We start from the raw sequence: 13,212 nt of genomic DNA, 5'->3' as shown, positions 1-13,212 counted from the left end.
ACGAGACAAAAATAGAAAAGTCTCCTCAAAGACCAGAAAGTGTAATCAAGCAAAAAGAGGACTAAGATTCAACCCCTCCTTCTCTTAGCCACTGAAACCATCAATTGGTATCAAAGCTTGGTCTCAAAGAGATCAAGCTTTGCAGCTTGGAGAAAAGATCTACATGGCACAAAATAGTGGCTCAAATCTGCTGTCCTACAATCTCACAGAAGGACAGTCAAGCAACAGACCTCCTCTTTTCAATGGGAAAAACTATACCTATTGGAAAGAAAGAATGAAGATCTTTGTGCAAGCAGTAGACTACAGACTTTGGAAGATCATCCTAGAAGGTCCTCAATTTCCATCCAACACAAGTGATGAAGGAGTAGTCACTCTTAAACCGAAAGCAGGCTGGACCGAAGAAGATAGAAAGAAAGTAGAGCTAAATGCCAAAGCTGTAAACCTACTTAACTGTGCTATCAGCTTCGAGGAGTACCGACGGGTATCACGATGCACAACGGCAAAGGAAATCTGGGATAAATTGCAAATCACTCATGAAGGAACCACCTCTATAAAGAAAACTCGGATAGACATGTTAAACAGGGAGTATGAAATGTTTACAATGAAGGAAGGAGAATCCATTGATGAATTGTTCGAACGGTTCAACACCATCATTGTTGGCTTGGATGCTATGGGAATAATACATTCTGATTCTGTGCTTGTGAGAAGAGTGTTGAGATGTCTCACTAAAGAGTGGGAAACAAAAGCTTTAATTATTTCTGAGAGCAGTAACCTTGATTCCATGACACTTGATGATTTGAGAGGAAACCTTCTTGCTTTTGAAAACACTTATTTAAAAAAGGAGTCAAAAAAGAAAGGAATTATTTTTTCTTCTGTAACTAACCCCCTGGATGATGAATCCAGTGATAACTCATCTGAAAATGAATTTGTATTGTTTGCCAAAAAATTCAGGAAAATGGTGAAGTTCAAAGGCAAAGGCAGCAGCTCAAGGAAAATGAAGAAAGATCTTAGCAAAGTAACTTGTTACAACTGCAAGAAAATGGGGCATTTCAAATCTGATTGTCCCAAGTTGAAGAAAGAGAAGAAGAAAAAAGGAGGGAAGAAGAAGGGTCTAATGGCATCATGGGAAGACTTGGAAAATGACTCAGACAGTGATGAAGAATCTGAGACCAAGTCACAGCCTTGTCTCATGGCAAATCATGTAGATCAGGTATTCTTTCAAAATCCTGACACTGAAGACCTTCATCTCATGATAGACCACCTTTCTGAAAAAATAAGATGTTTTCTGCTTGATAATCAAGATCTTGAACAACAAATTGACATTCTTAAAGCTGAAAATAATTTTCTCAAAGAAAAGCTAATAGAGGCCGAAACTGCTTGTGATCTTGTGGAAGAAAATAAGCAGTTGAAAGCTCAACTTAGAAGTTGTGAAAGTGATCATTCGGTAGTTGCTTATGTAAACTGTTTTAAGGAAAATGAAGAGTTGCTGAAAAAGGTTAAAAGTCTTGAACATGACTTAGCCAAATTTACTCAAAGTTCTGAAAATCTAAATCAAATATTGGCTAGTCAAAAACCACTCTTTGATAAAGCTGGTTTGGGGTTTTACAAATTTGATAAGAAACCTTCTTTTAAAGATAGAGCTTCTTCCTCTAATGACACAAGGTTTCAAGATCCCACCTACTTTAACAAAACAGCAACTCCAAGGTTTTGTAGGTTATGTAACTGAAGCGGTCATTTTCCCATTCAGTGTTTCTTTGGTGAAAGAATGATTGGTGATAAAGTTTACAAAGTTATTTTTTATTACAATGATTTAGGACATAGGAGATGGTTTAACGTGAAAGGATCCAAGAAAATTTGGATACCTAAGGTCACTTGAGCTTATTTTGTAGGTGTGCCTAGCATCCAAGAGGAAGGAAAATATGTGGTACATGGACAGCGGATGCTCTAGGCATATGACCGGAAAGACAACCTTCTTCATAAAGCTTGAAATATGATGGAGGACTTGTCACTTTCGGTGATGATGGTAAAGGAAAGATAGTGGCCGTTGGAAAAGTTGGTAAAAAGTTTTTCATCTTGTATAAATGATGTTCTTCTTGTAAATGGTTTGAAACATAATTTGCTTAGTGTAAGTCATTTGTGTGATTTAGGATTTGAAGTAATTTTTAGAAAATTTGTGTGCTTGATTGTTTGTGAAAAAACTGGGGATATTCTTTTTGAAGCTAAAAGATGAAACAATGTGTATGGATTAACTCTTGAGGACTTAAAAGAACAAAATGTAACATGTTTTACATCTCTTGAATCTGAAAAATGGCTATGGCTTAAAAAGTTGGGTCATGCTAGTATGTACCAAATTTCTAAGCTAGTAAAGAAAAATCTGGTTAGAGGAATTCCTAAAATTAAATTTGATAAGGATCTTACTTGTGATGCTTGTCAATTAGGCAAACAAGTTAAATCCTCTTTTAAACCAAAAGGCCATTAGAAATGTTACACATTGATCTTTTTGATCCAACAAGAACACAAAGTCTAGGAGGTAAACACTATGGTTTGGTAGTGGTAGATGATTACTCTAGATTTGGTTGGGTACTTTTTCTTGCTCATAAAAAAGATGCTTTCCATGCTTTCTCAACCCTTTTCAAGAAAATTCAAAATGAAAAAGATTTAAAAGTGGCCCATTTGACAAGTGATCACGGAAAAAAAATTGAAAACCAAGACTTTGAAAAATTCTGTGATGACTTTGGAATTACTCATAATTTTTCATGCCCTAGAACACCTCAACAAAATGGGGTTGTTGAAAGAAGGAATAGAAGCCTTCAAGAAATGACTAGGGCTATGTTATGTGAGAATGAAGTTCCCAAATTTCTATGGGCTGAAGCTGTAAATACAGCATGTTATATTTTGAATAGGACAATAATTAGAAAAGGGTTGAAAAGAACTCCTTATGAGCTATGGAAAGGAACCCCTCTAAATCTTAAGTACTTTCATATTTTTGGATGCAAATATTTTGTGCTTAACAACAAAGAAAATCTTGGTAAATTTGATCTAAAATCTTATGAAGGAATGTTTGTTGGATACTCTACCACTAGCAAGGCCTATAGAATTTATCTCAAAGAACATAGAACCATAGAGGAATCCATACATGTCACTTTTTGTGATTCTAACTAAATTCCCAGTACTGTGATAGACAATGATTCAGATTGTGAAGAAGCTGGAACAAGCAAAGAGAATCCCAAGTCTGCCCAAATTGAAGAATCTGCCAATCCAGATTTGTCTCGTCAGATTGAAGGAGATATTTCCATTTTGTCTCCTGAGCCAGCACGAGAAACTGAAACAGTGAGACCAACAGAAACTCATCAAAGCTCAACACCACAAAGGAAGCCTAGAGAATGGAAGTCAATGAGGGGTTATCCTCATAACTTCATCATTAGTGATCCCTCCTAAGGAATGACAACAAGATCCTCAACCAAAAGACAATCCGAACTAAGCAACTTTGCACTCTTGTCACAAATGGAGCCCAACAATGTCAAACAAGCTCTTGAAGATCCATCTTGGGTGAAAGCCATGCAAGAGGAGCTTGCTTAATTCGACAAGAATGAGGTTTGGACACTAGTACCTCATCCAGATGGTAAGAAAGTTACGGGTACTAAGCGGGTGTTTAAAAATAAACTTGGTGAGGATGGACAAGTTGTTCGTAACAAGGCTAGATTAGTGGCCCAAGGTTACGATTAAGAAGAGGGTATAGATTTTGATGAGTCTTTTGCTCCGGTAGCTAAAATGGAAGCAATTAGGTTGCTTCTTGCCTATGCTGCCCATAAGGGTTTCAAAATATTTCAAATGGATGTTAAATGTGTTTTTCTTAATGGTTTTATTGATAGAGAAATGTATGTGGCTCAACCCCCCGGTTTTGAACATAAAGATTTTTCAAATCATGTTTTTAAACTTTCAAAGGCTCTTTATGGCCTTAGGCAAGCTCCAAGAGCTTGGTATGAAAGGCTTGGTGCCTTCCTATTGGAAAATCAATTTCAAAGGGGTACCACGGACACAACTTTATTCATTAAAGCATCTAATGATGATATACTTCTAGTTCAAGTTTATGTGGATGATATTGTGTTTGGATCGGCCAATGAGTCCTTGTGTGAAGAGTTTGGAAAACTCATGACTAGTGAGTTTGAAATGAGTTTAATGGGAGAGCTAACCTTCTTTCTTAGCCTCCAAATTAAACAAACTCCTAGTGGTACTTTTATTTACCAAGGAAAGTATGCAAAAGAACTTATCAAAAAGTTTGGCCTAGAAATTTCTAAACCAATGGGAACACCAATGCATCCAAACAATAAACTTGAAAAAGATGATGATGGTAAAGATGTGGATGAAACACGGTATAGGGGAATGATTGGTTCATTAATGTATCTTACCTCCTCTAGACCGGATATTGTTCAAAGTGTGGGTGTATGTTCAAGATTTCAATCTCACCGAAAAGAATCCCATCTTTTGGCTGTTAAGCGCATCATTAGATACATTAAGGGAACAAGTGATTATGGCTTGTGGTATCCAAAATATGATGACTTTTGTGCAGTAGGGTTTTGTGATGCAGATTATGCGGGAGATAGAGTGGATAGAAGGAGCACCTCCGGTATGTGTTGCTTCCTTGGAAGCTCACTCAACATGTGGTCAAGCAAAAAACAAGCCACAGTAGTTCTATCCACAGCTGAAGCTAAATACATATCCGCCTCTGCATGTTTCTCACAATTAATTTGATTAAAAATGCAGTTGAAAGATTACAAATTAAAGATCAATAGTATACCATTATTTTGTGATAACATGAGTGCTATAAATATTTCAAAAAATCCTGTTTTGCACTCAAGAACAAAGCACATTGAAATCAAATATCATTTTATTAGAGAACATGTATAAAAGGGTACTATTGATATTCAATTTGTAAAATCTGAAGATCAACTTGCTGACATTTTTACAAAACCCCTCTGTGAAGACAAATTCTGTTCACTAAGAAAAAGCTTGGGAATGTTTGATTTAAGCTCTATTGAAAATTAGTGAAAATCTAACTCTACTCAGTTTTGTCTCGTAGAAATGGACGAGATAAAAATACAAGCGTGTTGGAGAAGCTGTAATTAAGGGGGAGGCTGCGCAGAATTTATCTCTCATGAGCCCCACAAAATCTCTTTGACCCCACCTTGACCTTTTGCTGGTTCCTCATCTTATGATGATCAAAATCTTTTTATTGTCTTATCAAATCTTTTTGGAAGTGGTTATTTTCAAATCAAATCCCTCTCTCCATCTAATCCCTTGATTCTAGGAAACCACTTTTTCAAATTCTTGAAAACTCCTTGGTTAATAACCGCGCCATGATGATCATTAACTTCTCCCACTATCTCTTTCCAATCAACATTTAATGCACCTCTAACTTCCCTCCACTCACCACACTCTTCGGCCATCTCTTCTTCTTCCAACCCCATATCTTCTCTTCATCATGAAAAAGAAAACAGCTCCTAGGAAAAGTGAACGCATTCGCCTTTCTCAAAAGACCTCCACTCCACAGACCCACACTCATATCCATATTCATTCTACATCTTCATCTTCTCCCTCACCACCATCCAAACATACGGCCACCATGAGAAAGAAAGTAATTGCCCACAAAAGCTCAAGCCGAGGCAAAAACAAGGAGTCAAGTGTTGAGGAAGAATCATCTCACACCTCACCCATTGCATCACTACCGCCATCACCGAAGAAAGCCACACCTGGGAAAAGTACTCAGAAAATAAAAGGATTCGTTCTACACAACACCACCGAGCCTGGCAACTTGAAATCCATGGAATTCAAGAACAAGTTCAGCAAAACCCATTTCCACTATGATCCTGCCAGATTCAACTCATGCGCCTCATTTGAGTTCCACAAAGATGTTCTGCAAAGGCGTCACCTATGTCTAACCTACCTTGTCAACCTTGAGACTCTCGCCAACAAGGGAATAAATGTCTCTCCTCTCTTCGAACTGCTTCAATGGACTCCTCTGCTTCACATCCAGAAGCCAGTTTATCCAGGTCTGGTCCGTGAGTTCTACGCCAACATGAGACTTATTGATGGCACCATCCATTCATATGTCAAAAGAGTTCACATCACTCTTGACACTGCCACCATTGAAACTGCCTTGGGATACAAAGATGAAGGGCCGAGAGCATACATGGCCGAAAGGTGGGACTCACAAGTCGGCGTCACCCATAGGGTTGTTCTTCAACACATATGTGAGCATTTCTCAGGCTTGGATGGAAATGTTCCTACCCACAAGGCCCTAGGTTCCACCAACTCATTACTTCACAGGATCATCATCCACATCTTGACTCCTCAAAGCGGGTCTCACAATAGAGTAACATATTCTGACTCTCTCATCTTATTTGCACTTATTACATCTACTCCCATTTCTTTTGGTTATATTATGATCCGCCATATGTGGGACTCGGTCAAGAGCACCAAAAAGGCAAATCTGCCCTATGGTATGTTCTTAACCAGTATCTTTGAATTCTTTAAAATTGACCTTTTGAATGAGGCAGTAGAGAACAAAATATCAATGGTCAAAGGAGGTGAAGCAGTTAAAGGAACCAAATGCAAGAAATTCATGACTTCAAAAAGTGAGTTTGAGGGCAGACCTGAGTCCTCCAAGACCACCAAGTCTATCAAAGAAATTCTCACAGAATTTTCAAATATGTCAAAAGTCATGGTACAATCTCATAAGGCTGCACGTAAACTAGCATATGAATCTGAAAGAGCATGGATGATATGCAAAGATAGAATAGGTCTAATGCTGAAAAACTTGGAGAAAGATTTGGGAGTTGATAATGAAGAAGGTGAAGGAGAATCTGATATGCATTTATCTTATGATTAAATTTCTGTTTAAGTTTAGGATATTGGCTTAAATAGGCTCAATCTGTTTCTCTATTTTGTGTTAAGATACTGCTATAACTTTGAGATATTCTGTGATACTCTGTTTTGTTTGGTTATATCTTGCATATCTTGTTTTCTATGACAAAATTTTAATTGCAGGTGCCCCTTTGATGACAAAAGGGGGAGAATAAATGTTGAATGAAAAATTGAAACTGGAAAACAGGGGATGAAATTCTCCTTGAGAATTCATGATCACCTCTATCAATGATTGATGCTAATAATGCATTCGGCTTTATCTTGATTACGGCCATTATTTGATGTTTATCCTAGTAAAATGAGTGTTTACTGTTTATAATACATTTGACTTACCTTGATAAAATGATTTTTGCTGGATTTATTTTTGGCAACTCCTTTAGGTTCTTAATGATGAAAGTTGCTGTGTTTGGAAAGATTATATCATGCTTGAAAAATATTTATCATACCAAGATTGCTCTGATTTACTGGAAATTTTTTTTAACAGCAAGTATTTTGTCAAAAACAGATTTTGATTGATTATGGTATGATTGAGCAGAAAAATTAAAATTGTGATAGCAAATAAGTTTTGTATATCATTCAAATCTGCTCATATATCAAGCATTTAGCATCATGGAATAAATATGCTAAATAACATTATTACTTGAAGCTTGATTAAAATGTACAGGTTAGTGCTTCCCTTGGTAAAATAAGCATATATTAAGGGGGAGCCATGTGACATTTAGAAAGGGGAGAAATTCAAAAATTCAAAGGGAGTATTCTTTACTCAATCTTTAAATTTCTTTCCATTTCAATTTTAATAATGTTTGTCATCAAGGGGGAGATTGATGAATTTGGAAAACTCTAATTTAATTTTGATGATGAACAAACATTATTGAAATATTTAATTACAAAATTATTAATTTGATTTTCATTTAACATATGTTAATTAATATTTTTGTGTTATAGTTTTATAATTGGGCCGAAAATAAAAGTTTAGTTGCAAGCCCAAAATCTAAACATGCAATCAGCCTTGCTTCATGTTTCTTATACTATGTGGCTGAATTGTTGTGATGTTTATTGGGCCAGATTGAATGATTATCATAAGCCCAATTTCAAATCTTTGCTAATGAGACCAATGCATGATCCGAAAATAATTCATCAGGAAAGCAAATGTTATCATTTGCTCTATGCCTTCCATCATATCACATGGCTGAAATATTTGGGCCAGTTTTGATTATCATTGTTACAAGCCCAAACTAAAATTGCTTGGAGGCAAGCATGTTTGGTCCGAAACCATGAAGCAAAGAAAACAAAACTTCATTGCTTCCAACGGATCCAAGAAATTTACCATGTGATGGATTCCAAAATTCATTCAATTATTATTTATTACATGGGAACTATGAGAGAGAATATGAGTGACATGATTGATGCTACACGCCACTCTAGCAAGGGAAGTAAAAGCAACTCAGTTTTTCAAAACACAATTAATTGCTTCTCTTTCTTCATTTTTGTCTCTCTCATCTCTTTCTTTCTTTCGGAAAATACCCAGAAAACCATGGAAGCAAAAATGAGCTACCAGAAGGAAAGAAAAGCACACCTAAAGACCATCATGATGATGGCAAGAAAATATAACAAAATAAAAGTATGCTGTGGCTGAGATTTTCACCAAAAATGGTAAGATTTGGTGAGGTAATCTTGAGCTCTGTATACTCAAAAAGAAAGAAGAAGATTCGGCCAACAAGGAAGAGATTCTTGGAGGCATGGCTTGTCCTTTATTCTGTTCAACCACCACAGGAAGTAGCTAGAGTGGCAAAGTGATGGAAAAGGCAGAGATTGGAGCAGATGAAGCCATCATCATCATGAAGCATCAAGGGCCAGAAATCCATCTTGGAGATCAAGCCAAGGATGGAGCGCTCGGATTGATGAAGAGTGATGACCAAAGAAGAACTAGAGGTATTTGCATGTTGGGTTTTGCATGAGTTACCTCTTCTCTCTCTGTGGCCGAACCGATTTTGTTTTGAAGGAAAAGAAGTTAAGCTTGGTTTTGTTTCAACTGTGAAGGCTTCTCTTCTCTATAAAAGGGGTGAACAGTCACGGTTTGAAAAATAAGGAAGAAAGTTTGAGAGTACAAGGCATAGAAGTCTCATAGCTACCTAGCTAGCAGATTTTCTTCTCCTTAAATGTATTCTGTTTTGTATTTTTCTGTTTAATTTTGTCATGTCTTGAGTCTCATGGAAAAAAGTAAATAGTGAGGTTTGTATGAAAAAGCCATAGAGCGGAAAAAGGCAGAGAGTGCAAAATTAAAAGAAAAGCCATAAATGTCCTTAGAGTTTCTTTGTTCATCTATGTTGTGTTTCATGATTCTATGAGAATCCTTTGTAAGTTGGGTTAGCACTTTACAGTTTGTAATCAGGTTGATTATAGTGAAATTCCACCATGGTTGTGATGGAGACTGGATGTAGGCTGCATTGCACTTAGCAGCTGAACCAGGATATATCTGGGAGTAATTCTCTTTCTCTCCTACTCCATTTCTGTTTCTACTGTCCAGGAGCAAAAATAAAAAATATCTCGTGCCAAGTGACGAGACAAAAATAAAAGTCTCGTGGCTAGGGACGAGACAAAAACAGAAAAGTCTCCTCAAAGACCAGAAAGTGTAATCAAGCAAAAAGAGGGCTAAGATTCAACCCCCCTTCTTTTAGCCACTGAAACCACCAGCGTATATATTTTAAATTTTTTTATTTAATTAATATATAGTCTGGTCTACGGGTTGGTTTGGGTTCCACACCCCTAGAACCGTTACTCGAACCAATTATTAGAGAGAGTCATTGGTTTGGTTCGGGTTGGACCCGATTATCCATTGTTTCAGAACCAATTTATTTGGTTCGGTTCGGGTTCGGACGAGTAATCGGGTACCCGCAACCCGTGCTCACCCCTATTTCGGATACAACACTCATTGACATTCATCCGATACGTGTATTTACTATGTCTAACCGTGTCTTAATAAAAAATAAAAAATCTTATCCGGATACATTTAGACACACTTAAATACCATCACGTATTAGCGTGTTCAATTTTATTCTTAAGATGTATTTGTCAAATGAGTTTAGAAATAATATATATAGTTATTTATTAAAACAAAAAATATTTTAAATACTTTATATAACTAAAAAATGACATTAAAAACAGTTAAAAAATTATTTAATTTTAAAAACCGCTGCAATTCGCCGAGTGACTCTATCTGGCGGCGGTTTTTTCAGCGGTTCTTCAAAACCGTCGCCGCTACTGTGCTAACGGTTGATTTGGCTGCGTTTTGTTCACCACTGAGACCCGATTATAACGGCAGTTATAATAACCGCCGCAACCCCCAAAAAAACCGTCGCCACTGTGCTGTTTTTTTGTAGTGCAATGTCAATAAAATATTAAAATATTATTATAATTTATCTAATTTATACTTTATATTTATATGCTGTGGCCGCCCGTATCTCCATATTTTATAAAATTTTAAAATATGTATACTGTATTCATGTATTCCGTCTCGTGTCATATTATGTTTCGTGTCTATGTCATGTCTATATTTTATAAAATTTTAAAATTTGTGTACTGTATTTATGTATCCGGTTTCGTATCTTATTATATTTCGTGTCTGTGTCATTATCCTTACATCATTAAAAACTAATAAAAATTGATGTGATCACTAATAATTACATGGTAATCTTTTTTGGTGAAGAAGTTGGAGATTTTTTGCTAATTATTTGGATTTATTCATTGTTCTTTTAAACTAACTAACATTGACCTTTTTCCACTTAAATTAATCATTTTTTTCTCGGTTAATGAGTGTGGCGTAGAAGCTTAAACTTTATACTTTATCCTCCATTATATTAACTTTCTTTCATAGCTAGTGACTACTAATAATTGCAACCACTGCATCAAATTAAATCAAAACCAAATTGCAATTACAACCACTTAATATAATAGTTTAATTTCATCATTATTTATATGTAGATGATTCTCTTTGTTTCCTCCAAAGTGGAACAATTTCATCGACACAGAATCCCTAATTAGGTAATCAATCATTAGCAATAAACCAAACCAATTCGCCAGCTAGTTCTTTTCTTGTGTGCTATCTGAATCTGAAAGGCACCATGTTCTAGAGAAAATAAAGGTGGGGAATAAAGTGATTAATTCTTTCTAATCATTTGAGTTTATTCTTAATGAAATAGTTTTTAAGTATCTTTTTACATGTTTATTAGAAATTAATAACCAAATTAGTTACGTGTCTGTATATATTTATACATATTAATTTATATATATTTTTAACTAAATAATCAAATCTATTATAATAGTATCAAAATTTAAAGAATTAACATTTCTAATACATTCAATACATTAAAAAACATAAAATATATTTTTTTATAATTTTTGTTGGTTTTTTATTCCTTACAATTAAGATTCCTTTGCAAAAATCGATATATTAAGAAGAAAAATACTATTGGTATATCAAATACCATTGACATCCGTAAAAATATATATTATTAATATATCAATATTATTAATTAATTATATATGTAGCTTAATTATTAAAAAAAAAACACACAAAAATAAGAGAACGTGTGAGAGCAAAGGAGTGCAAACTGGTACGCAGCAAGATATAATAGGACGATTCCTAGTTTGTTACATTATATTTTTATGGTTTATTATTGGTTTTTACTTTTGAAATTTATTTTTAGAGTTTAAGGGTTAAGATTTGGGATTTATAATTTACGATTTAGAATTTAGAATTAAAATTTAAAATTAAGAAAAAAACAAAAGTGTGCGTGATTTGATTTAAAAGCTTTTGAGTTTGATTTGAATATAATTTAGGAAAATATTTGTTTGAATATTATTGTATATGTTAGGAATGATTATTGTATATGTTAGGAATGATTTAGTTTGAATATGTTTTTATGTTTAATATTACCTAATTTTAAAGTTTTATGGGAACAAAATTTGAATTATTGTCATAATCTTTTTTAACAAGATACTTCAAAATAATAACATAAAATACAGTTATTATTAAGAACCAAAATAAAAATCTTAATTACAAATTTCCAAAATAGAAATTATGTTGTATATGTTGAAAGTTCAAATTTTATCTTATGTATATACAAATATTCTTTAATTACAAGTCATTATTTCATAAAATTTCATGTAAGCCTTTTTAACCTAATTCACTTTATGCGCCACTATTTAACCAACTTTTCAATCAACGTGCGAATATATAACTGCCTTTTTTAAAAGGATTTCGTTCGTTTTTGAATTTTTTAACGTTTTCGATCTACGTTCTTTTTTATTTCTGCATTTTCTGCGTTTCTCTTTGTTCGTTCTCTATGTTTTTGAAGTTAAGCTCTAAAATCAGTTTTGAATAGTTATCTCGTTATTAAAGATAATGAATAATTTAAGTTTAAATTGCCAATTGAACCATAACGAAGTTTATTATTATTTTGAATCCAATCAAGTAGCTGATGTATGGTTTCATTCTAGTTAATATTTTCATTAGTAGTTTATGATTTTGTAAGTGAATAATGTTGTTAGTTTTTGTTTGTGAAAATTGTTGTTTATCGTTGATGGTTTAAATTGAATGTAGTGTAAGAGTTCTGCATTAAAAAAAATATTTTTCTGTATTTGCAGTAAATTTCGGTATAACACGAAGATATTTAAGTGTATTATATTGTTTAAGAATTTTCGATGTATGTGTACTGATAAGTTCTGCATAATTCAAAATTCTTTTTCTCATTCCTTCTCATATTTTGTTGCTTCTTCTTCTTTTTCATTATCATTATCATCATCATCTTTTTTTTTCTTATTCATCTTTTTTTCTTGTTTTATCTTCTCAAATTTCCTCTTGTTTTACTCTCTTATAACAAGAATAAAAACAAAAAAAATCAAACAAAGAAGAAGAAGAGACATATAATACTACAAAATTATTTGGAAGAGGATGAACTTACATTCATTCAACTAAAAGAAAGAAAGAAATAAGGAGAAGAAGAAGAAAAAAAAATGCAGGATTAGAGAAAATATTTTTCTGTATTTGTAGCAAATTTCGGTGTAACACGAAGATATTTAAGTGTATTATTTAAGAATTTTCGATGTTTTTTGTACTGATAAGTTCTGCATAATTCAATACTCTTTCTCTTTCTCCTCCTCAATTCCTCATCTTCTATTACTTCTTCTTTTTTTTTCATCATCATCATCATCACCATCTTCTTCTTTTTTCTTATTCATCTTTTCTTTTTTATTTTACCTTCTCAAGTTTTTTCTTATTTCACTCTC

This window comes from Arachis stenosperma, chromosome 3 (genome assembly GCF_014773155.1).
Source record: "Arachis stenosperma cultivar V10309 chromosome 3, arast.V10309.gnm1.PFL2, whole genome shotgun sequence".
Taxonomy (NCBI): Eukaryota; Viridiplantae; Streptophyta; class Magnoliopsida; order Fabales; family Fabaceae; genus Arachis; species Arachis stenosperma.
The sequence above is the reverse complement of the archived record's forward strand: the minus strand, read 5'-3'. Positions refer to the sequence as shown.